This window comes from Dromiciops gliroides, chromosome 3, assembly GCF_019393635.1.
Source record: "Dromiciops gliroides isolate mDroGli1 chromosome 3, mDroGli1.pri, whole genome shotgun sequence".
In the NCBI taxonomy this organism is placed as follows: Eukaryota; Metazoa; Chordata; class Mammalia; order Microbiotheria; family Microbiotheriidae; genus Dromiciops; species Dromiciops gliroides.
The window spans coordinates 531547214-531574630 of NC_057863.1; the positions used below are offsets into that span (position 1 = coordinate 531547214).

General features: G+C 35.6%; 1 protein-coding gene across 4 annotated transcripts in view; it reads left to right on the forward strand.

Moving 5' to 3' along the window:
* ZC3H12C (zinc finger CCCH-type containing 12C) overlaps nt 1-27417 on the forward strand; it is a 91058-nt gene that overhangs the window by 21050 nt on the left and 42591 nt on the right. For 2 of the 4 annotated variants that reach the window (XM_043995197.1, XM_043995198.1), the window contains exon 2: nt 13389-13493. The exons of the other annotated variants lie outside the window; for them this stretch is intronic. The gene's annotated coding sequence lies outside the window, so the exon portion shown is untranslated. The remainder of the gene's footprint in view (nt 1-13388; nt 13494-27417) is intronic. 4 annotated transcript variants of the gene reach the window in all.

A 27417-nucleotide genomic window follows, 5' to 3' on the forward strand; every position in this document is an offset into this window, starting at 1 on the left:
AGGAAAGTGGGAGGGGAAGGAGATGGGAGGAGGGGGAGTGGAGAGGCAAAGGAAGGGAGGACAGATTGGGGAAGGGGGCAGTAAAAAGCAAAACACTTTCAAGGAGGGATAGGGTGAAGGAAGATAGAAAATAGAGTAAATATCAAGGGGAGGGAGTAAGATGGAAAGTAAAATAGTTAGCAATAGTAACTGAAAGAAATGATGAGCAGGATGATATCAGAAGGGTATATGAAAAATGCAAACCATCAACAGAGGAAGAATTGATGGTATCTGAATACAGATTGAAGTATAATTTTATTTGTTAGTTCCTCTTTCTAAAGTTATTTTGTCTGTTTTCTTTCATACCCTGACTAATGTGAAGATGTTTTGCATGACTGCACATGTATGACACATATTGAATTGCTTGATTTCTTCAGGAGGGTTGAGGAGGGAGGGAGGGAGGAAGAAAATTTGGAACACAAAGTTTTTTTAAAAATCAATGTGGAAAAAAAGAATGTTTAAAAGGAGAGAACTGTGAGGGTGTCTAGGAGGGAGATATGGGCCACCTCTTCAGAGACTGGAGTGAAGTAGGAGATGGGGAGATGATATCAGAGGGATGTGAGAAGAGAGAGCTCTTGGTAGATGATCTCACTGTTTTCAGTAAAATATAAGATCTTCAGTTGAGGATCACAGAAGGATTGGTGTGAGAAGAGGTTTGGAGCAACCAGTGTGGTCAGTGGGGCTAAAAAATCATTTAGGGGTAATAGGAGGCTGTGATGAAATTAGTATTAATTTTCAGTTGACCCAATAAGTAGTGTTTTGTGATTTCCTCCAGTTCAGTCCTTCCTGTTCACTAGCACAGACAGGCTTGAAAGAGGCAGATGGGGGGAAGGTGTTTGTAATGCCACTGTGCTTCATACAGATGACAAGAACCTTTGTTTAGTAGAGTAATGCCTAAAGGTTGCTTTGCAAGGAGTTTTCTAAAATCATTTGGCCTGCATAAATTCTGCTTAGACTTTATTGGTTGTACCTGTTCTCCTACTGTCTCTTTCTTTCCTCCAACATTTTAATAAATAAGTAGAGCTGTCTAAATTTATTTAGGAACCTTTATTGAGTGAAAAGGTAAGAGAGGAGGAAGGTAGTAACCCACCAAATGCAAGGGCATTTTATCACACTCCACAGCAAGAGATGAGAAAGGCAGGTCAAGAAGCTGGAACATCATTGTGGTTCAGTGGAAAGAAATCTAGCTCTGGAGTCATTGAACCATGATTCAAAGCCCATCTTTGTTACTTACTACCTGTATGACCTCTGGCAAGTCACTGAATTCCCATGGACCTCAGTTTCCTCATTTATGAAATGGGGAGGGAGTGGATTTGATGGTATCTGAGATCCCTTTCTGCATTAGATGTATGCTTCTATGAGATCACCACATACATGTAACCATGTCACTATTCCCTGATTCTAAACTGTAATATAATAATGGTCTTTCACCTCTAAGATTCTATTATAACTGATTTTTCTTTACTTTGTGCTGACGTGACTTTGCTTGATCTCTTCCAACAACACTTTCCCCCCTTTTCCAACATTATATGGTTTCCTTAGTTCTCATCTAGCTTTCTGACATATTTTATCCCATTTTTCTCATCATCCTTTTCTTTTCTTAGAGAAGTACAGTCTACCCAAGAAAAATGGAAAGTCAGAATAAAGCAGTTACCTAAGCTGGAATGTTTGTTTTAATTCCACATATTCATTCAGATTTACCAGGCACCTACTATGCACCAACATTGTTCTTAGCAAATCATGAAAATGAATAGAAGACAGTTCTTACCCATCTGGAGCTTATTTTCTATCACATGCTGTAAAGCTATGTATAAAGTAGGATATAAAAGTGTAATAATAGACTAGTTCAATGATGATGATGATGATTATAAAGATGAATATGACAGTTCTTACCCATCTGGAACTTATTTTCTATCACATGCCCTAAAGCTATGTATAAATTAAGATATAAAAGTGTAATAATAGAGTAGTGTGATGATGATGATGATGATAGAGAAAGTGCCCTGAGAGTTCCCAGGAAGAAGAAAAATGCTTCCTGCTAAACCTGACCATGACCTACCTTCAAGTAGGTAGTCTTTGTCCTCTGGCTTAGAGAGAGTATGGAGCTGGACAGAAGCATGTGGAAGGAAGTAAATTCTGTGCAGAAGAGGAAGAGAGTCATTTGAGTCTCAGGTGCATTGGGTGAATGAAGAGTGCTTTGAAATCTAGTGTCTAATAAAGTGAATAGAGGAAAACGATAGTCTAGACTGCTGGAAGACAAAGCAGGTAAGATGAGCTGATATTAAGTCATGAAGCATCTTAAATAAATGCCAGGGTAAGTAGTTTAGATTATTTGGTAGGAAATAGGTTTTTAGTCGTCCAGAGTTGTACTTTAGGAAAAAGAGAAGTAGATTTGAGTTTAATATAAGGAAAACTAGTACTAATTGCTATTCAAAGGTGGAGTGGCTCTTGCAGGGATAGTGAATTCTCCATTATTGGAGGTCTTCAAGTGGATGCTAAATGACTGAGTCAATTCGGGATGAATTTATTAAGCACCTGCTGTGTACCAGGCACTGTTCTAAGTATTGAGGAAAAGCCAAAAAAAACCCAACCCAACCCTGTCCTTGCCCTCAAGGAACTCATGACCTAATGGAGGACACCACCTGCAAGCAAACAAGTACAAATAAGATGTAGACTAGGTAAAGGGAAGATAAATCTCAAGGGGGAGATACTTGTTTGGGATCTTGGGGGATGTACTGTTTAGATATGGAATGGATTAGATGACCTCTGAGGTCCCTTAAAATACTAATATTCTATGAATCTGTGAAGATTAATCTGACTCTAACACCAAGAAATGAATTGGAGCAGAGAAAAAAGAGAGGGATGGCAATTAGAGTGGTGATGGGAATGGATATGATAGAAACAAAGATGGATCTAGCCATACTTAATGATACACTGTATGTGGGGGAGGGATGATTAGCAAGAGGAATGAGTCAAAGAGGGAATATGCTGTTAGCATTAATAGATATGGGAAAATCAGGAGAGAATAGGAGGGAAAGCTGATGAATTTAGGACATGTTGATTTTTTGAGGGTCCAGCAATAAGTTACTTGACTCCTCAATTCTGCCAAGCCAACCTTCTTGCTTGTTCCTCACATAGGACATTCCATTTCCTGCCTCCATGCCTTTGTCCCCCATACCTAGAGTACACCCTCTCTCCACCTCCACCTCTTAGAATCCTTAGTTGTCGTCAAAATTCAGCTCACATACCACTTCCTACGTGAGGCCTTTTCTATCCTCCTACCTCCCCATTACTATGTATTTATTTTTTATGTATTTTATGTATCCCTATGTGGGTCCATGTTGTCTCTTCCTAATCAGTACAGGAACTGATTTGGTTTTGTATTTATATTGCCATTAGCATGGTACCTGACCCATAGTAGGTCCTTAATGAATGCTTATTTATTGACTGATATACCTTTTGCCCAGGATTTAATAGGAAATGTGAGACTGAAGTTCAATTTGGGGCTAAAAATAAAGATTTGTTCATCATGTGTATAGAGGTTAACACTTGAAGCCATAGGAGTAGAGTAATGTTAATAAGGAGAGCATGTAGAAAGAAGAGACCAAGACTAAGGTTAGAACTCTGGGAAGAGATTAAAGGGGTAGAGGAGGAAGTAAGAGCTAATAAAGATAAAGCAGCAAAGTGTTTCTAAATTGTGGGGGTTCCTAGGTATAGTGGTGCTGGCCTGCAGTCACTGCTATTTATGAGATGGAGGCTAGTGGATCTGTGGAACTTAAGAGCTCTGGGCAGCAGAGCTAAGTCTACCAGACTAAGCTTAGCATTTTTATGGGAGGGCCATCAAGTTGTCTAAGAAGAGGTAAATTGGTCCAGGTCAGAAATGGAGCAAATCTGGGGCAGCTAGGTGGTACAGTGGATAAAGCACCAGCCCTGGATTCAGGAGTACCTGAGTTCAAATCTGGCCTCAGACACATGACACTTACTAGCTGTGTGACCCTGGGCAAGTCACTTAACCCCTATTGCCCTGCCCCCCCCCAAAAAAAAAAAAGAAGAAAAGAAAAAAAAATGAAGCAAATCAAAACTCTCTTGCTGATAAGAGTGGGATCCACTCTGAGTGGCCCCTGCATTTCCAACCTGGCCAAGGTAGGGAGACCCAGTCTAGTAAAAAAAAAAATTAAAAAGGAGGAGGTGGTCCCTCATGTCAAGCACAGTAAAGGTTTATATAATTATAATAATTCTGAAGCCTTAATTAAATGTCTACTACCTTGTTAACATAAGTATTAAATATCTTAAGTATGTTTTTTTATAAATTATCTTTTTGATGTGCTATACTAATTAGAAGTAAAAAGAGCCTTCTAAACATGATAGGACAAATATGCAAAAGTATTTGTAAATGGATTTGCATAAAAGGAATTATATACTGATTTTAGCTTATAATTCTAATATGTACAATCTTTTCACACATAATGCACAACTGTGCCATTACTCCATAATAGTTTTGTGACCTTTTTTCTCAGAAGATATAATAACATAAATGGGAGGATCCTACATTTCTCCCTAAGAAACATTTTACTTTTAAAAAATGATTAATATAGAAGTTCAGTATATCATGGAATAGTATAATTTCATATCATTTATAGTGACTGATTCTGCCAAATGAGGCTGCTTCCCAATACAGTGATTTATTATTTTTGTTAGTTTATGACTAAAAAGGGGTAAGATGGGTATGTGGGGAATTAAATCTTCACTTAAAAAAATATTTTTATTCTTAAATTAATGAACACAAAGAAATAACAATAGGAAAAAAAATTTATGTGAAACCTTGAATTTCTGTTATATAGAACTTGCTTGTTCAAACAAGCAAGAAATTTAACATTTACTTTAAAAGCTTTCCTTTTTCCTGTTTCCTTCTGTACGTGTTTGTCTGCTTCTGTGCTTTTAAAAAATTGCTTAAATGATGCTTTCTTTCCTTTTTTGTTTTGGCAGCACTATTATTAGCTCTAAGCCCTCCCCAAAAGAAAACCACAATCTTTGTAACAAGTAAACATATTCTAAAAAGAGAAATCCACACAGTTGACATAACCAAAACTGCATGCTTCATTCTGTACCTTAAGTAAAGCCTTCTGTCAGGATGTGGGTAACATCCTTCATCATCCTCAGTAATCATCTTTGGTAATTGCATTGTTCATAATTCTTAAGTCTTACTAAGTGTTTTTATTTACAATATTATTTTTACTGGATAAATTGTTCTCCTGGTTCTACATACTTCACTATCAGTTCAAGCAAATCTTCCTAGGTTTCTCTAAAACAACCCCTTTCATAATTTCTTTACAGCTCAATTCAAATAATGTACCATCATTTGTTCAGCCCTTCCTTAATTGAGTTATATGCTACAACAAAAAGAGCTGCTCTGTAAATATTTTTGTATAGTTCAGTGGTATCAAAGATTAGGATGACCATGGAATCAAGTGGATGGCATACATCTACATTGTTGATGCCACAGACTCCCTTTATAGCCAGACTCCATGTCAAAGATGGAAAAGAACATTTAAAGCCCCCTGCCTCTGCTCGAAAATCCCGCTTAAGCAATCAGGGCTTCAGTTTCTCATCTGTAAAGTAAGGAAATTGGGCAAGATAATTTCAGAAATTCTTTTCAGTTCCAAAGTCTATAATTCTTAAAATAAGACATTGATTTGGGTTTACAGATTGCTTTGAAATTTTGTTGTTGAGTCATTTCAGTCATGTCTGACTCCCATTTGGGGTTTTCTTGGCAAGAATACTGGAGTGGTTTGCCATTTCCTTCTCCAGCTCATTTTACAGATGAGGAACTGAGTCAAACAGGGTGAAGTGACTTGCCTAGGATCTTACAGCTAATAACTATCTGAGGCTGGATTTGAACTCAGGTCCTCTATCCACTGTACCACCTAGGATTTATCTTAGTGTAAATTACTTTAATCAAATCATTGCCTAATTGACTAGAATGGGAATTTTGATTGGGATTGAGGTGATAGATGAACAATTTTGGATCTGCAGAGCAGTACAGAGTGTGATAATAGAGAACCAGAGGCTGTAAATGAGTATTGAGTTACTAGAGAAAAAGAAAGTGACATAGGGTCATGATATAGACCTGTAAGGAACCTCAGAGGCCAGGGAGAATGTGATATTACCCTCATTCGTGTGCATCTGTAATAACTGTCTGACTGAGTGATAAGGCTTATTGTGGGGCTAATTAAGACAATGATTGTCATTCATCCTATGTGAACAATGGATGAGCAGGCCAAGATTTTTCAGGGATGTGTTTGGTTTAGTCCTCCTCAGCCCCCCAGGATTGTTGACATGATGGCTAACACGGTGAGGAGTTTTATGTCTAGTGAGGGTAAAATTTGGTCTATAATTTTATGTGGGAGCAATTTTTTGTCAAATTAACAGAATTATGCCTGAGAGGAGGGGGATTCTTTGTGTTACTTTGGGGACTCAGAATTAGAAGGTCACCAGTCCTAGTTTTATAGCTAGGGTTAGTGTGGTGATGGGTTTGAAAAGAGGTCATTTGATTCTTGAGCCAGTCATTGTTCTTCTACCACTCTATGAAGTGGAAGAGGGATTTCTAAAGGGAGATCAAGAAAAGAGACTTCTGCTTAGCAGTGTCGCTCATGTTCTTAGTGGTTACCTAGTACGCCACTGAAAAAAACTCTGCCATTGGTAAAATTGTTCTTCCCTTTTTCCTCCTTGCTTCTCTAAAGTCCCGAGGAGCCAAACAATTGAAGACTGAAAGAGATGGAGAATGGTGGGAGACTTGAGGATGATAATCAGGATAAGATTGGGGGTGGGTAGTAATAGCCCAGTTTTTAACCAAATTGACCTAAGGCCTCCTCTTTTTTCATTATTACAATACATAATACTATGCTGGGCATATCAAGGAAAGCTGACTGATTTTAGACCTATTTTTAATAAGTGATTCTGTAGTATGCTTATACTCCAGTTTTTCAAAGAAGGACATAAGAAACATACCAAATTTGACTTAGTTGTGTGATAATTGTCATGGCCAAAAGATGGCACTGTGGAAACTGGAGGAAAACCTGCATTTTTTTGAAGGTTAGAGAGAGCACATGTGTAAGATTTATACTAGACAGATGGAATTGGAACCAGGCATATTTGCATAGTAGGAATAATAGGTTTATTGAGCATGTATAATGAATAAAAAATTGCTATTTATAAAAGGTGATAATATGATTTTGATCTGTAAGAGACCTTAGAAATTATGTAGGCCAATCTCTTTATTTTAATAGATAAAGAAACAAATGGCCATAGGTGTTTAACTTGACCAAGGTTACAGAGCTAGTTGGCAGCAGAACCAGGATTGCCTGATTCTTTAATTCAATGTCAATAAATTTATGAATGGAAAAATATATAAAAAGTTTAGTCACATACCAAATGAGACTTTTATAATAGATACAAACTTGGAAAGTATTGGTCTGAGGGACCTGAGGTAGAGGATGCACCTTTGTTTCTAGCACTTGGTTATACCTCTCCTTGACCATGTTTCCTAAGTTATAAAATGTTTTATGACAGAGATTCTGACTTATTTTTCTTAATACATTTTTCTTATTTTTCTATCAGTTTGTTTCATATATTAGATCCTTAACAAATGTTTATTTAGGAAAGAAAGAAGCAAGAAGTAGTCACTGTTTGAATTAATGCAGTGTAGAAAACCAATTACTTTTATTAGGTCAAAGAAAATGTTTCTTTGGAGCATCAGTAATTAAGTAGTTTATACACTATATTCAGTTGATTTGGTTTTATATATTTGGATCATCCTACTCTCCTGTTTGAGTCAGAGGACTAGGATTGGAGATAATAGAGGAGGTAGTCTATTGGAGGAGACTGGATGGAATGGGATCACTTAAATAAGTAGAGGGTTTACCCTTTTGTCCTTCCAGGTTTTTAAACAACATTAGATCATTTAAACAATCTGATCACTTAATAGAAAGGCACTTTAAAGTTCACAAGAAAAAAATTAAGGTCATAAAATCACTGAACTAAAAGAAGCCACCATATAGATTATCTTAATAGCTTTTCTTTGTCATGTAACAGTTGTTTTGGGAAAGAATTTACTTATTTTATGTTTTCTTTCTAACCATTCAGTAAACATATTTTTGTGCATGCATTATGTGTATATATATTTTATATATTGTGCATACATGTAATATATACATACATAGATATATAGAGATATATCTTCTTTGCTAGGAGAAAATTCACCATGTAATGAGTATTTTAATTCATTGTTTTGAGATTATTCCTTGGGGGATAATCAGTTTCTTAAAAAAATTGAATTAGAGTTTCTAAGATTTGCACAGTTCCTAAGTTTTTCCAATCCTGTCTATTCTTTAAGAATTTTTTAGCACTGCTATTGGCTTTTCAAAACTGAAAGAAGTTAGGCTTATATTCCAAGAAGAAAATCCATTGTTTCCTTTACTACTATGTTTTCTTCTCTTCCTATATTTTTCCCTCTAAGGAAAATTCCATTTCTTCCTTCAAACTACTTTTATTTGCCAGGGAAACTTTTTTTTTGCAAGTTTCAATGGCTAAATTCACCCCCAAAACAAAGGACATGAGCAAGCAGCTGGGCTTGAAGCCACTCAGTATCCATTCTGTTCCTTTGTTCTTCAAACATGCTTCAAGAGGAGCCTATAACAACCTAGTAGGATGCAAATACAGCCATTGCCTTTCTATCATGGTACTCATGTCTTAGATAGAGTACAATGATATCACATGATGCTAAGCAATTTGAGTTCCAGTTGAGGTATAACTTTCCCTTCCTGCAGCTTGACAAATACTGACTGAGGAAGAAGTGCCTTCTAGGCATGAGAGATAACCTATTCAAAAGCCTAGAGATGGGGGTGGAATGTCATGGATTGGGGCACTTCAGGTAGGCTAGTTTTGCTAGAACTTGTACATTGTAGGTTGAGGGCAGGGGAGTAATTTGAAATTAGTCTGGAAAGATATTTTGGAGCTAAAGGGCTTTAAATGTTAAGTGAAGGAATTTATATTTTATCATAGAGATAATAGGATCTATTAAAGATTTAGATATGCTACTTTAAAAAAAAATTCCCCCCCCCTTTTTTTCCTTTAATATTTTTCTTTGATACTTATTTTAGCTAGGTTTCTCTTACATAAAAAGTTTAAGGTAAGAAAAAAAACTTGGGGGATAGGTTCAGTGGACAGTTTGGGCTAGAGTAACATAGACCCAGCTTTGTAGTTTCCACATATGGGAGTTGATTGAGGGAATATAAAGCTGAGGTAAAATGTGATGATACACCTTGAATCTCCCTATTGCTCCCATTCAGGCCTCTTACATGATTTCATTATGTGCTTTGACTTTGAAGTTTCAGATTGTAAAAGTTAAAGTACCATAGATCTAGAGCTAGAAGGGACCTAGAGGACAGCTTATCCAACCCTCTTAATTTGTAACTCAGGCACTTGAGGCCCAGAGAGGTGAGCCAACTCCCCCAAGGCCGCACAGCTAGTAGGTATCAAAGGTAGGATTTGCTTTCTGACTCCAGAACCAATCCTTTTTTCTGTGGTAAAGCTTTGGGATCTTCTAGCACCTTACCTTTTTTCATGAATAATTTTTGAAAAGTCCAAATTCAAAGTACCCTGCAGAGGGTTTTGGCTTTTTATTTTGACATGCTACTCAATAGATCTGATGACTCTTCCTGCTCCAGATACATTATCTATGAAATTATCTTTTTGATCATCTCAATGGTTTGTCCCATGCTGTTGCTCTGGGTTCTTCTTCTACATCTGTTCTTCCTTGCATTTGCTTCTTTAAGCATTGATGAAAGTTGGGGTAAGAGTTATTTTCCATTCATTGTCTGTTTTAGGAATGTGAGATTATGAACTTTAGTATTCTCAATCTTCTATGTTTTAGGACAGAAATCTAGACTCCCCACTTGTTTTTCTCTTCTTAAGACTTTAGAATAAAGATATTTGGAGATATGGTGAACTAGATGAATTTCCAATTCTGATAGTCTGAAATTTGAAGTTATTTAGGAGGGACTATTCTAGTATTTAGTTCCTACTGTGTGCCAGGGGAATGTCAAGATTGTATCACTCCATTCATTCAGTAATATGTTTACCTGTTGGTTATTGGACCAGAATCCCTTATTTAGAGTAGAAACAATTAAGTTAATGTTTGTATCTAAAAATTGAAATTCTCAGTACCCTTTTCCTACTACTAAAGAAGGCTTGTGAGACTGAAGGTGATTTTGGATTTTCACATTCCTGAATTGCTGTGCCTAAATAATTAATTATCAAGTGACCAGCCTTCTGGGAATACAAATACTAAAATGAAACACTTCCCTCTCTTATAGTGCTTACATTTTACTAACATGCATATAGATAGACAAGTAAAAAGTCTCTCATCGATTTATCTTTAACATCTGTTAGGCAAGGCCTCGGATTTGAGGTGCCCTGTTATGTGAACCTCTTTAGGGCTTAAGAATATTAAAAGCTTGTGGTAAAGACAGACTATTACAGATGTGGACAACAAGAAAACAGATCAGTAATGGGGATTCTGAGTTGGCAAATAACTACAAGGCCATCTTAGCTGAAACAAAGTGTTTGAAGCAGAATAACATGAAAAAAAAGCCTAGAAAGGCAGGTTAGGGCCAGATTGTAAGTTACCTTTAAATGTCAGACTGAGAAATTTGTATTTTATCCTATAAGCAATTGAAAAGCAATAACTCAATAACTACTTGACAAAAGATTCACAATTATTCTGATAAAATGAAAATTTGGATGGGCCAGAAGTATCACTTCTCACCTGGAAACTTAGCAGAAATGACAATAAATCCTCCTCATTGGAAGTACCTACAATCAATTCATCATAAAGATTTATTAAGCACATACTATGTGTCAGGCACCGTGCTGAGCACTGGGAATACAAAAAGAGGTGAAAGATGTACCTGACCTCAAGAAACTTACAATGGAGGAGACAAGCAAGAAAAAATATATAAATAAGCTATATACAGGATAAATAGGAAATAATTAAGAAAGGAAAAGCACTAGAATTAAGAAGGATTGGAAAAGACTTCTTTTAGAAAACAGGATTTTAGTTAGGACTTAAAGGAAGCCATTAGGTAGAGATGAAGAGCTAGAACATTCTAGGCATGTCGGACAACCAGAGAAAATTGCTGGAGAATATTTGAGAGATGTTGCAAAGATGAAATTGACAGGCCTTGACAATAGATTGGATATGAGAGATGGTGAGGAGTTGAGGATGCTACCTAGATTGTGAACCTGAGGGACTAGGGGGATGGTGTTGCCTTCTGTAGTACAGGGAATGTAGGAGGGGAAAAGATAATGAGTTCCATTTTTAATATACTGAGTTTAAGATGTCCACTGAACATGCATCTCCAAGTGACTTTCATATATATCTTGAACTGTAAGATTAGAGGTCAGTAGAGAGTTTGGTGCAGGATAGGTAGATTTGAGAATCATCAGCATAGAGATGATAATTAAATAGGGAATATGAACATGCTAGTCCACCAGCATTACAACTGTGAAATGATTCAACTGTTCTGGAAAACAATTTGAAATTATGCAAAAAAGTTATTAAATTTTTCATACCTTTTTGACTTGGAAATTTCTACTTCTGTGACTATATCCCAAGGATGCTATTGATGGTAAGAAAAAAGTATATATATAGAATTATTCATAGAATTACTTATAATAACAAAAAATGTGGGGAAAATGTCCTCAAAGATTGAGGAAAGGCTGAACAAATGATGATGTATGAATGTAAATAGAATTTTCTGCTCAGTAAGGAGTGATGAATTTGAAGAATTGCTCTGATTGAATCAATCCCTAGAACATTACTGAGTCTTCTAAATAAGTTCCATATTCACTTAGCATTTAGCTTAGCTATGTACAAAGGGGAAAAAAACTAAATGGATAAAGAATGCCTATTCTCCAGGCTGTGATGTATATAGTTGTATGAACAGATCAATATAAATGTATAGCTGGACCCAGAATTGAACAGGAGGGATGGAATGAGCCCATTTGCCTTTGGGAATTATGCATTGCTTTTAATGACTCCAAGCTTCTCTCCAAAGCAAAAACTTCTTTCTGACATCAGTATTTGTCCAGGGATGCTATATGACTGCATAATAGAATATGCCAGTTTATAAAGAATTAAAGCTGGGGGCAGCTAGGTGGTACAGTGGATAAAGCACCAGCCCTGGATTCAAGAGGACCTGAGTTCATATCTGGCCTCAGACACTTGACACTTACTAGCTGTGTGACCCTGGGCAAGTCACTTAACCTGCATTACCCTGCCAAAAAAAAAAAAAAAGAATTAAAGCTGTCTGCATAGAAAGGGCAGTGGTGAGGGGCACAATGGGCATGAACAAGTTGTAACCTATTACCAGCATATTATGTAAGAAATCACAGAGATTAAATGGAAGGAAGAGGTAGATATAGCTGGAGTGAAAGATAACCAGTGTTCCATGGTGTATCTATGCAATTTCAGCATATTTTGAGGAAGGCCCTCATCACATTGGGTGGGTTCCCTGCTGAGACAAGAGTCACCTAGGATAAGAAAATGTCAGTTGGTTGTAATCTGTATCTTTGGAGTGAATACTCAGATTGAAACCACAGATACTTCAGACCCAGGAGAGGCAGCCTAGGATCCAGTGCCAAGAGCCCTGGGAGTAGCATTGCTCTTTCTAGGTCACTGGCCTCTGCTTCTAATCCAGTCCCTACAGCCATCATTCCTGGGAGCAACCCCATTGGAGATGGACCTACCATTCCTGGGACCACCAATACCAGTCACTAACCATATTTTACCCAAAATCAGACAAGGTTGCCAAAGCCAGGCAGCATTTGCCAGACAGAGCAGATAATAACTACTACCATAGTCTCCTCCTAGGACCCTTCATTTAAGAGCCGTGAAATAACACTACTCCCTCAACCCCTTGACACCTGCCCCCAGTCCAGGAAAGCAGGTCCTGTGAAGAGTCTCCAAATGCTGTTTCCCCTTTTTTAAAATAAGTTTCTTGAGAGAAAGGACAACCTTGCTTTTTTATTTGTATCCACAGCACTTAGCATAGTGCTTTGCCATAGTCACTACTTATTAGTAGTTTTTTTTTTCCATTTATAGATCCATGGAAATATCAAAGAATGCTGAGACTCTTAGATGCTAATTTTGCATATAGTAGGGACTTAATGAATATTATTATTTTTGTGGAATCCCCAGATGCCACATTGATAGTTGGATAATTATTATTATTATTATGAAGTTCTTCCTTGATGTTTAGCTGATATCTGCTTCCCTCCATCTATTGTAGTTCTACCCAGTGTTGCCTGACAAGAAGTCAAATGTGTTGAAGATAATAATAGCTGACATTCCTAAAAGCTGAGTTTGCAAAGCACTTTAAACTCATCTCAATAAGGTAGGAGTTATTGCTTTTATCTTATAGATGAAAAAAACTGAGGCTCTGAGAAACTTAGTTACTTGTCCATCATCACATAACTAATAAGCATCAACAGGCAGGATTCAAACCCATATCTTCCTGCTTCAACAGTCCTTTCTCCTACTACATATACATTGTATTTCTGAATTAACCAGATGTCAAAATAAGGGCTACCAAGTTGCCAGAAAGCAAAGCAATTCACTTGAATCTTTTGTCAAAGGGAGCTTTGTACCTGAAATCCTTGGGCAAAAAAACAGGAGGAAAAGAGCAATGATTCTTTCCTCAGCCCCAACTTTACTCCAAAGTCTAGACTTAGAATGAGCACTAAAATGACTGATCACTAATGTCCTCTCAAATATAGTTTAGTAGAGAATGGAACGTAGACCCTTTAAAATACCAAATCCCAAGAACAGGAGAAAAATTGTAATGGAATATGGAATATTTTTGGTAACTTTAAGACCTTCAACAAGAAAATGTTAGATTTTTATATAAAAATATTAGAAAAATAAAATTTTTAAAAGGAAGTATTGAAATAGTTACAGAAATTTAATACCATAATTAAAAACATAATTAGACTGCTAGGAAAGGCTTCTATTCTTAGCATATGGGGTCTCAGTCTTCTAGCAAGTAAAATCTTTTATCCATATGAAGAAGACCTTTAAGATATTTTAAGAGGATGTTCATATCCCCCCCAAGTCTTCTCTTTGGGCTATAAAGCCTTAGTTTATTAAGCCAACTGTTCATATGGTATTATTTCAAGTCCTCTTACAGTCTGGTTGTCTTCCTCTTCAATTCAGCAATGCCTGGCCTTAAAATGTCACCAGAGTACACAAATGTTTTGTGAACAGAGAAGATTACGATGAGACTATTGTCTTCCTTATTCTGGACACTATATATTTATTATTGCATTAAGTTTTTTGGCCATCCAATTTACTGTGCTTCCAAACTTGAAGGCCATTATACATGACTGTTTGACTTTCTAAGACTAGGTTGTTTAAAAGGTACTAACCTGCATTGTTAGTGGGAATTTCCTCTTTGAAGAATTCCTTCTATCAATGAATTCTCAGCTTTAGTCTCTGTTCCTATTATCTTTGAGATCCTCATTTTATCCTCTAGTATATCAGCTATCTCTCTCAGTTTTGTGACAATTTTTGGTTTTCTCCCAATAAATTAGGTGTGGTCTTTTTTCAGTGCAATTTGGGTGTTTTTCTTGTTTTTTTTTTTTTTTTAGTGAGGCAATTGGGGTTAAGTGACTTGCCCAGGGTCACACAGCTAGTAAGTGTTAAGGGCGGATTTGAACTCAGGTACTCCTGACTCCAGGGCCAGTGCTCTATCCACTGCGCCACCTAGCTGCCCCTGGGTGTTTTTCTTAAAGATTGTGATTAAAAGATAACTGTGGGCAATTGGAATAAATGCTACTTGGTAGGGAAACCCCTTATTTCTTCCTTTTGATTAATCTCAAATGAAAAATTATTTGAAGGATATTGTCATGATTTTTCAACAATTTTCATTACCTACTCAGAATCATTGGTGACATCATTGGTTTACCATTTGTCTTTGAAGAACTAGTATTTTAATGATATCTTGATACTGGATTTCCCCTTCTGTTCCTCTATCACAGACTCTTATCTTTTACAATTTGGGAATATGCATTTCACGTTATAGTGAAGTGTTTGGTCATGCCACTATATCCCCCTGCATTAGAAATGTTGAGAAATGGGGAGAGTTATGTTATGATTTGCTGATAGTTATGGAAAGATTACTAGACTAGAAAGCTGACACTTGACTGTGTATACCTTACTTACCCAGTCACTATTATATCCATATTACTGTTAGTTAAAAAAGCTTAGGAAGTGCCTGCTTTACATGTAGTAGGCACCAAAAAAAATTATTATTCTCTTTGGTTTGGAATTGATATAGATTACTATTTCTTCCAGTAAGAACAAATTAAGATAGATAAAATAATATCATTAAGATAATGGATAAAAAAGAAGGAATAGGTGGGAAAAAGTATCAACAAGTCAATTAAAAAACACATAATAATCTATTTCAAATTGCTTGCCTTCTCAAGGAGGGGGTAGGAGAGGGAGGGAGAGAATTTGGAACTCAATTTCAAAAAACATGTTCAAAATTGTTTTTGCATTTAATTGAGAAAATATATCAATTTTTAAAAATGTATACACAGTTCATTTTAATGTCTAGAATTCATCTCTTTGAAGAACTGTTTATGTTAACGTTAAAACTTAATCTGTTTCTTTAAAGTTATTGTGTGATACTTTGTGTGTGAGAACAATACTAATTACCCAAGGACATACACTAAATTTTCTGATTGTGGTGAAATAGTGCCTTATGATTCATTTGAATATTTGACTATAGTATTTTCCGGCTTGATACAATCAACACAGTTATTTGCAAACATCTGAAGACCTTTACCATCAATAAAGTGTATAGGATTTGGTGAAGTAACGGATTCTAAATCTATATTGTCTTTGGCTGCCATTTCTATCTGTGTGGTTGGCAAGGAGATCAAGTATTTGCTGATTAAGGCACAAAAAATAAACACAGTGGGATGGATATATTTCCTGGTTCCATTTCTAGACTTCTGGTATCCTTATTGTGGCAGTTGCTTTACTTAGGTTAAATTTCTGTAGGAAATGGTGATGTTTGTTATCTTTTTTTCCTGGCTCTCATTTTTAGCATCAGTTTCTTACTTGAATGAGACTATTGAAACTGTGATGATTGCATGCCATATTTTTCATCTTTATCCTTCTAATTTAGTGTTGATTTTGATCTTTGTAAAAACTGATGTTTCAACTGGACTCAAAACATTGTGAAACAACTCCCACATTAGTAAATAGTTTCTTTTCCTGCCTGTTAAAATATACTCAGTTTCTTTTTTGTGACATTGTTCAGTGATTGCCATGTCTTGCATCTTACACAAAGTATTCATAATATTCAGGCATCAGGCTTCTGTGTAATTTTTCTCCATGCCTTTGAGTTTTTTAATTTCTTAATCTCAAACCATATTTTCCAACATGTTTTTCACTTTCATTCCCTAAGCCTATTTTTGCACTTAAATCACCAAGTATTAAGCAGAAGATTATACCAAGCTGTTATTATTCCTCTTTTAATTTTGGGGACTATAAGGCAAGATAATCAGGTGTTCCTATGAAATTATATTTCTTACTGCCTTTGGCCAGATTGTGAAACTAACTCTATTTGCTAAGCCCATTTGATTTTCCTTTCTAAAAAGAACCTGCCAGCCATCCTTCCATTTAGCTGCCACTTCTTTATATCTTCTTGTTTTGTTTACAACAGGAATGTCAATATGATATGGTTTGGTTCCTCCAAAGGATATTTAAATGAGAAGTCCAAAATGGTAATTGGAATGATATCAAAAGGGAATATGTACTATATTGCCAAATGAATGGTATGAATGGTCTCAGGACTTCAGAGAAGGATCACTTCTGGTTAGGGTAATCCAGCATAGCACAAACTAAGATCATAGAGTTGAGTGTGTGAGATTTAAAATTGGATATACGAGCATTAAACTCCCTCTTTAACTTTTCCCTTATATATCTCCCAGACCACTAAGAAAAAGAAGCCTCTGAGCTTTAATCAGTGAGGGATTAGCTTTTATTGTTTGGGAATTAATTAGACAACAAAAAGGTGATACTGATTAGGGAAATAGGAAAGTAGAAATACAAATGAATAATCTTAGATCTAAGTTTAGTCTATATTCCATTATAAAACTCACCGAATCCCAAAACTGCCTGCCAGGCCAAGAATCAGAGCCAATCACCAGACACGTGTGCTGCCATTGCTAAGCTGAGAAGCCAGAGTAAGAGAGAACTTCCGTTCCACTCTCAGTTTTAAGTTGGCATCCCGGAAGTACGGCATGCTTGGGCAGCTCTCTGGGCAGCAGCAGGCACACTGCCATTTGTTGTGGTCTCCTCCCCAAAAGGGTGGTCCTTCAAAAGCCACCTCAGTAGCATGCACTCAACTCTCAAGTGATTCAGCTAAAACTTCTGCTTTTTTACAAGTGGGAAAAGCTAAGATATCTGTAAGGTAGAGTGAATAAACCAGTGTGGCTGAAGTAAAAAATTGTTAGGCCCATAATATCATAGTTCTAAATCTGAAAGGAATCTCATTGACTTTCTAGTCCACACTCCCATTTTGCAGATTTGGAAACTAAAGACCCAGGATGTGCCCAAAGTCACATAGGCATTAAATATTATAGACAATATTTGAACCTAGGTCTTCTAACTCCAAAGTCAGAATTTTAAGGACCAGATTGTGGAGGGAATTCTGAGTTTGGATTTTGTCCTATATTCAGTGGGGAGCCACTGAAAGTTTTTGAATACAGGAGTTACATGTGGTAGTAGTGGTGTGCAGGATGAATTGGAATGAAGAAAGATTGGAAACAAGGAGAACATGGGAAGTGAACCTACTAAAAGTATGAAATTTAATAGACTGAAATCTCACATTTGTGTTCAAAAGGTCAACTTTATAAGTATAGGATATAGGAGGCAACTAGAAAGCAGTTATGTGGAAAAGACCCTGGGGTTAATACGAGTGTGATGTGATATCCAAGGATAGCTAGTTCTAATTTAAGTTGCATTCATAAAATTAAAATATCCATAACAAGAAGGAGAGAGTCTGGAGAAAAGAACGATGGGGTGGGGTTTTTTTTTTGGGGGGGGGGACGGGAGAAGGTGGATATTACAACATTACAGTCTCCTTTAGGTACTTGAAGAACTATAACATGGAGGAACAAATAGACTTGTTCTACCTGGCTTTAGTGGGCAGACTTACAAGCAATGTTGCCCAAAGGGGAAAATTTAGGCAGGATTTAAAAAAAAAACTTTAACAAATAAGAGTTAGCTAAAGTGGAAGTTAATGAGTTCCCTTTCAGTGAAAGTCATCAAGCAAAATCTGGATAACCACTTGTATGATAAGAGAGGATTATTGTTCAATTTGAGGATTACTACTAGATTGTTTTCAATGGTTTTGGAAAGCTCTGAAATAATGTTATCTGAGTTCCCTTTCGGCTATGACAATGATGATTGTATGAAAAATATTGTAGTGAATTTTGACTGGCCAAGCCACTTACCTCATAACAACCAATAGTGGTTCACTATTGTACAAAGGAAAATTACAAACTATTTAGCTTGGTATTTAAGGCCCTTCATAATCTGACTTCGTCCTTTCTAGCCATAATTTCATACGCCCCTCCCAGCCTGCCCACATTCCAGCTATTTCTCAGTTTTGCTCTGCTCTCTGCCATCTACCATTATCTTAAAAACATTCTCTCTACCTTGCCTATTAAATCCTTTCTCTTATTGGCCCATCCTGGGCAACATCTCCATGAAGCTTTTCTGGATTCCCCTTATCTGGAAGTAGTCTCTTTCAAATTTCTTAAGAATAATTTCCCATTGGGGCAGCTAGGTGGCACAGTGGATAAAGCACTAGCCCTGGATTCAGGAGGACCTGAGTTCAAATCCAGCCTCAAACACCTGACACTTACTAGCTGTGTGACCCTGCGTAAGTCACTCAACCCTTATTGCCCCAGAAAAAATTAAAATAAATAATAATAATAAAAAATAATTTATCATTATCTTTTCTTTGCCTTTATCACATTGTATTTTAAATCATACCATTTATATATGTCATATCCTCATTATTACATTGTAAACTCCTTGGGACTCGGTTATTTCTTATGTTTATAGTGTATTTTTAAAAATAAAAGTATTTATTATTTCCAGTTACATGTAGAGATAGCTTTCAACATTTGTTTTCATAAGATTTCCAATTTCAAATTTTTCTCCCTCCCTCCCCCCTCCCCTAGGCAGCAGGTAATCTGATATAGGTTATATATATATATATATATATATATATATATATATATATAATAACACCAAGCATATTTCTGCATTAGTTATGTTATAAGAAAAAAGAATCAGAGCACTAAGGAAAAATCTCAAAATAGAAAAACAACAGCACCAAAAACAAAAGAAATAGTATGGTTCAGTCTGCATCCATATTCCACATTTCTTTTTTTTTTTTCTGGATTTGGAGAGCGTTTTCCATCATGAGTCCTTTGGAACTTTCTTATACCATTGTATTGGTGAGAAGAATCTAGTCTATCACCATTGATCAACACATAATGTTGATGATACTATGTACAATGTTGTTCTGGTTCTGCTCATCGCAATCATCATCAGTTCATGCAAGTCCTTCCAGGTTTCTCTGAACTCTTCCTGCTCATCATTTCTTACAGCACAGTAGAATTCCATTACATTCATATACCACAACTTGTTCAGCCATTCCCCAATTGATGGGCAGCCCCTCAATTTTCAATTCCTTGCCACCACAAAAAGAGCAGCTATGTTTATAGTGTATTACACATAATAAACTTTTATTAAGTTGAATTTGGAATGATGAAATCCAGCCAAGGTTTTAAAATAAATTTATGTAAATGTTTATCTTCTTAATTATTGTCTTCCATTTCCTGACCTCATAACATAACAATATTTGCTTAAGTTATGTAAAATAAATGATAGGTTGGTAACTCAAATATTTCATTATTCTCTCTTAGAAGAATTTAATATAATTATATACACTCTGCTTAACTTCTTTCCATTCAGTAATTTTCAGATTTTAGAGAAAGGGTGAAGGAACTTAAATGATTTCTTTATATATTCTCTGGGTTCTTTTATTTCTTTTATTTCATATTTCTTCCTATAAAATGGAAGGCATACACACATGCCATATGTATTAAGTACATTGATTTTTCTACAAGGAATCTTCTATTATTACCTCTCTCTTTAGGTAAAAACTTTGTGGGGATCTTTGTGTTACCCTGCTGGATTTTTTTTAGCTGTACTAATTATATTAGTATTTTACACACACACACACACACACACACACATATGCACATAAATACACACATACAAATATATATTAAAATATACATAAGAATATATTATGTATTAGAATATACATTCTCTATATGTCTTTAGTGTTCTGTTTTATTCTCTCCTAGATCACTGATAAAGATGTTTGAATAACAGGTCTAGTAATAGGCAACATTATTAGATGTGTTATAATTTAGGGAAATTTTTCAGATAAGTTTGTTTTTTTAATTGTGAAATTTTTGTACAAGTTTTGTCATTTAAGTTATACTTAGAGTAGTTGCCAATTTGGAAATAGCCCTGGATAAGGAGGAGCCAGAATCCAGTGTTCTAGCCCTAGTTCTGTCGTCATTAGCTGATTAATCTTAGGCAAGTTACGTTGGGCTCAGTTACCACATCTATTAAAACGGTAGTGGAGGGGCAGCTAGGTGGCGCAGTGGATAGAGCACCAACCCTGAAGTCAGGAGTACCTGAGTTCAAATCTGGCCTCAGACACTTACTAGCTGTGTGGCCCTGGGCAAGTCACTTAACCCCAATTGCCTCACTAAAAAAAAAAAAATGGTAGTGGAATTAAGTAATTTCCAAAATCTCACCCAGTTTGGACGTGCAGTGATTCTATTATTTGAATATCACAGCTCCTAAGTGCCTACATGTGTGTCTTGCAGAAAGCTAAGAAGGATACTAGAGAAAATGTTTGGAGGATAAGGACCCATCTTATAATTATTTGTGATGGCCTTTCTGGAACTAATACCTGTTTTGGAGGAAAGAAAATAATTTCTATAAAAATAGAAAGGGTGATTTTCTGAAAGGGATAATATAAGATTTGATCTTACCTTTGTTTAGGAGGAAAATAGGCAACATTGAGGCCTTTTTCATAAATATGAAAGATGAACTTTTGTCAGTATTTTCATATTGTGGTGATCATTGTCCTTGACTCTTTTTAAAGTTTCCCAGACTTTTTATTTATTCTTTGTTTGACTATTTCAAATTATTTTGCTTTCTAAGCCATTCTGATTTCTTTATACTGATTCTGTATTCATTCTAATGTACTCTAGTTCTTACTATTGTGTTCTATTGAAAATCCTTTTTTTAAACCTTGACTTAGTCTTGTAATGTCTTAGCTCTGTGCTCATTCAATTTGAAATCCAAAATGATACAGGAAATTTAATATTCAATAATATAATCTAAGACACCATTTCAAAATCCTCTTAGGGAGAACAAGAAATTACTTTTTTCTTTTCTTTTATATCATTTCTGTATCAAAATGGCTTTATTTTTCTTCTATATCATTTATAAACCATTTCCTTATATTATAGTTATATTATATTGGCTTTTCCCTATGCATTTCAGTATTGTGAGTGATGGAGATAGCTATGCTAGCCATCTTGGTGGATGAAGGTTTAGTAGCAAAAGTGTCTAGAGCTTTGTTCATGTTCACTGCATAGTCTGTTCATGCTATTATACCCTTTCATAAACGTGGCAAGAGATCCACATTGTTTCTAAGGATTTTGTTACCCTTCTTGTTCCCAGTAGGAAGTCTAGAGTACTTATTAAAACTTTAATGTAAATGCTTTTTTCTCCACGTGAACATTATTTAATAAAATGTTGATAACTCATTTAAAAAAATAACTCAAATTCTTAAGAAAGATATAAGCAGTTATTAATATAATGATTATTCATAATTATAATGGAGATGACACAAGTTTCATTTTTAATATAAGTTTTTTTTCTAGTGTGCATTTTATGAGGGTATATCTAGAATGGGCTATACTTGTAGGCCACTATGCTGTTGTGGTAAAAAGTTTTAACAGTCGGTTAGATAATGGAGAGACGCCAGTTTTGGGGGTTTTTTAGGACCACCCTTTTGGGGAGGAGACCAATAGCATTGCCTGCTGAGCACTCGACTTCTGACTTCCAGGGTGCGAGCTTAAAAGGCAAGGAGAGAACGGAAGTGGGAGCTTTTTCCTGCTCAGCTGGTCTCCTGGCTGCCCTGCACAGACAGACACGGACTGGAGTTTGACTCCGCCCGGCTCTCAGTTAACAGCACGCGCTTGACTCGGTCTCTCTCCCCAAAAGTGGCCTTGGGTTTTGGTGAGTTTTATACAGAATATAGACTAAGCCTAGACTTAAGACGATTTGTATTGTATTTCTACTTTCCTATCCTTCTAATCAACATCACCTTGTGACTACCATACAATAAAGGCTCTATCTAGAAAACCAGAAGCTTCTTCCATTTACTAGTCTGGGAGATAAATTAAGGGAAAGGTTAAGTAGGGGACATTTATGATCTAATATCCAATTTTAATCTCACACTGTTGAATTTTCAGTATGCTCTCAGACTCTGTACTTCTACCATAACTGGAGGATGAAAGTGCTTTGAATGGGAGAAAAGGATCAAAATAAGCAATGTGTGAATTGAAGGGGCCAGTGCCTTACTTATGGTGTTTATCAGGTTCTGCTTAGTTGGGGGAAGGATCAGGGACATGCTTCTTTTTCTTAGCTCCTACCCTATTTATGTGATCTTTTCATTTTAAGTGGAATCTGTTGAACCTTGTATCCTTAGCATCACTTGAAGGTAGTTTAAAAATTAGATAAATTTTTCAAGCAAATCATATGAAGGATAATTCACTTATAATAGTTATTTTGATATCCATCTTGCCTTATTAATATACAGAGTTAGTGGTTAGGGATATGACCTTGTGCATATTGTATATAGCTTATTGTATAATATATATGCACAGTAAAAATTATTAAAAGTTAGTTCCATTGATTTTTCTCTACTTTTCTCCCTCCCTTCCACCAAATATACACATTGTAAATGTATAAACTTTGGGAAATTTTCTACTTGTAAAAATAATGAAAAATTTAATGGTTTAATTATATCTTTAAAAAAATAAGATAAGCCTATATTGTATCTGCAGTTCTGTGAATAATGCTAAAATTGGATCTCATCATGACTATATATTATCATCATATTCTAAAATAAGTATCTTTATTATTTCATTAAAAGAGATTGGATCCGTTAAGACTTTTCTTGCAATAATAGTAACAAGGTGATGCTGCTTGCAGTTGTCATTCATCTTGCAGTGAGAAAAGGTCAAGGACTGTGTGACTCAGTATACCAGACTACTGCCCTGTTTCTCCTCCAGATGCTTTAATATGCTTAACGTTATCCAATACTAGCAACTGAGGTAGTCTAAATACCACAGCAGGATCTGATTAGCTTTTTCAGATCACTGCCTTTATTTGCTCTTTGCAAAGAAGCTTAATCCACTGCTGAAGATCAGGCTTCCTGCTGGGCTCTTGGGTAGCTTTCTCTCCTTCTTTGTATTCACAGTGGCAGGAATTAGTGAGAAGATTCCTCCTCCTTCTGAATTAAAAGTTTTAAAGTAGTAACTATAGTAGCTGTGCATAAAAGTGAAAAGAAAACTGAATAAGAAAGTAGACAGCTCCTAAGAAGTTTCTTTTTTTGAGTATTTTAAATGACACACACGCTTTAAGATTTTTATATATAAATATATCAAAAAATAAATGTACATATGTAATCAATTCAAAATATTAACCTCACTTATAATTTATGTTTTGTATTAAGAATAGATGCCATTAAACCCAACTGTCATAAATAGATTTATGATATTGTCTAAATTTTAACTCTTTAAATTCTTATTGATATGTAAGACTGATTAATTCAGCAAACTTTGATTGAAACATGCATATTGTGCTACTGTACCAAGCTCCTGAGGCAATAAAAGGTTTAAATCAGACAATGTCTCTCTCCTCATGGAGATTACATTTTAGTACAGTTAAATTTGCCAGCCCTAAAAATGGTCCCTTCATTGTTCCTGATCTTTAGGTTGGAAATGTTAACTCTAAAAAAGACTAATGTTTTCTTTCATAACTCCTCTTCTCTTCATAGGCCTATGCAAGACATGAAATTGAAAAACAGCATTAGCTAAATTGAAAATAAAATAAAATTTAAGTAGTCATGGAAATTTTATAAATCTTAAATTTCTATGAAAGTAGATGTGGAATTAATTCATTAGTTCCATGACTGTCTTACCTATTTCCAATTATTCTCATCAGCTTTGCTGCTGCAAACCCCTAAGGACTAGGAGAATTCCCCATCTGATTTGCAGCAGAAACTTCATCTATATTGTCACCCTCATGAGAACGTGAGCTCCTTGAGAGCAGGATTGTCTGCCTTTTTTATTTGTATACCTAGATGTTTAGCACAGTTTTCAGTTGTTCGTTTCAGTTGTTTCCAACCCCTCATGACCCCATTTGGGGCTTTCTTGGGGGAAGATGCTAAAGTGGTTTGTCATTTCCTTCTCCAGCTCATTTTGCAGGAACTGAAGCAAACAAGGTTAAGAGATCTGCCCAGGATCACAGAGCTAATAAGTATCAGAGGCCAGATTTGAACTCAGAAAGATGAGTCTTCCTGACCCTAGGCAGTTCAGCCCTCTATCCACCTCACCACCTGGTTGCCCCTTAGCACAGTGCTTTGCAGTTACTGTTTTTTAATCCACTGAAAGTTTTATTGTTTATAGGAATTAGTTGACTTTATTAGAGGACCTTTAGAAGTACTTAGGGCATTAAAGCATTTTAGAAGACTTTTTCGACTGATTTTTAACTAAGCTATTTTAGAACAGTGTTATAACATACTCTTGAGGTTTGAGGGGGTTAGCTCCATAAATAATTGAGCTATTATAATACTTAAATCTAACTCAAAATTCTGATTTGCTTTTCTCCTCTTTTTGGAAGTAGTGATTGGTGTCTATTGTTTAGGAAATGAGAAATCATGAATGCTTTTTTTAGGTTCAGGTAATTGAAAATTTTGAAACAGTTCAGGAGCTCCTTTTATAAAAGAAGAAAAATTCATTGCATTTATTTTCCTGCTACAACAAAAATATTGTGATGGGTCCCAAACTAGCCTGCATTTTTTGTACTAGTGCAAATGAACCTAGGAGTGAACTGATTTTTTCCTTTTTCAATAGGATTGACTTTTGGGGTTTTTTGTTTGTTTTTTGTGGGGCAATGAGGGTTAAGTGACTTGCCCAAGGTCACACAGCTAGTAAGTGTCAAATGTCTGAGACCTGATTTGAACTCAGGTCCTCCTGAATCCAGGGCCAGTGCTTTATCCACTGAGCCACCTAGCTGCCCCAGGATTGACCTTTTAAAAATTGTTTCTTCAGTTTGTAATGTATAGAACAAAAATTTTTTAAATCAAAATGTATAAAGTCTTGGACCATAAACCAGCCCTTGTCAGGAAATTTTAGGACTTTTTACCTTCCTCTCTTTAATTCACATTAGAATGAATAGGGATTGCTTATTTTTTCTTTCTCTTTTAATTTTTTTTTTTTGGTGTTGGTTCAATTCATTCTAAGAAGAATTTATTAAGCACATGCTATGTGCATACAAAGACAAAAACAAAAAATAGAACCTGCCTTCAAGGAACATTCACTCTACTGGAACAAAAGCAGCAAGAGGAATTGTTTTGTTTTTCTGTAGAGAAAACCTTTCTGGAGAATTTTGTTGTAATGTTTGAATTCTTACTGCATTTTTTCAGTACTGTTGCTGATAATTTTTTTTAATTCCTGGGCGAATTCTTGCCAGAATTGCTAGAGATTGGATATGTTATTATTAATTTGTGAACTTTAAAACTATGTTTTAATGAACAGTCTCCACACTCAAGAGGCTTCTTATTTTTGCACCTTATAGCATTTAAAGAATAATAATAATGATTTTATGGGTTTTTTTACCTTTAATAAAGACAATTTGTATTTCCTGAGTGAAATTCTATTGAATCTGGCATATGATTAAGGAAATGTGAAATCTTTTGTAGAGTTAACACTTTTATATAAAATTGTGATATAACATCTGTTAAAGATATGTTTTAACCCCCTTTTAAAAGTTTATAAATCTTATTAACATTATTTTACATTGCTATTTGAAATAGGAAAGCAATGTAATGTTTTAAATAGTTTAAATAGTTTTGTCATTTTGATGTCCTGAATTTTAACACTCTTTAAATAGTTTTCAAATATTTCACATACACACTTTAGTTGGTCTCTAGTGGATTGGGATTTCCCCCCCATTCTTTCTTAATCTTATTGAATCAGATATTTTGTGCATTAGATTTATTTAACATGGTTTTAGGCAAGAAAGGGCATTTCAGATTTATTAGCATTTTTCTAAAATAAACATTTTATTATGATATGCACCTCTTTTTTATGGTAGCAACTTGTCTTATTGTATCAGTGATTTATTGATTTATTTGTCTTTAAAGAAAAGGGAGTGCAAATTGCTTTTGTGATACATGTTTTCCTTTATTTCTTTCCATGGATGTGAAAAGTTTTTAATAACATTATAGTCGAAACTTTTTTTTTGAAACAAGCAACTTTTACTATTATAAAAAATAATTCCTTTTCTTTGTTTCGTGAATTAGAAACAATGAGAGAAAGCTGAAGTCTGCCCAAGCCAGGTGTTTCTTGTTGGCAGCCTGCTCCCTAATGACTCTGGCTCTCATACAGCAGCTGCCTGCTAGTCTTCTTTGTATGGTCTATTGTTGCTGCACACCCCTCGTTAATACACATGCTGCCCGGGGCAGACCCTGAGAATGACATCAACTTGCTTATCTTAGAAACCTACAAACCTGACGCAGGGTGCTGAGGTTGCCTTGCATCTGCCTAGCCAACTAATTGTGAGCTTTCTGGCCTATGATTGGCTGCTATTCCACTCAGTAATAGGTTAAGCAAAGACATTGCCATTCCATCTGTTCAACCATTCATTGTTCTTCTTGCCTGCCTGGTAGTCTGCAGCTAAAATTGGGTTAAGGAGTTACTGTTGAAGCTGATACAGAAACCAATGTCTTTGTGTTTTCCTGCTAACGTGAGTATTTGAACTATTGACTATCTTTTAAATTAAACTTTACTAACTCTTGAGAACATCATTTTGAAGTCTGGAGAGAATTGTAAGCACTACTAATGAAA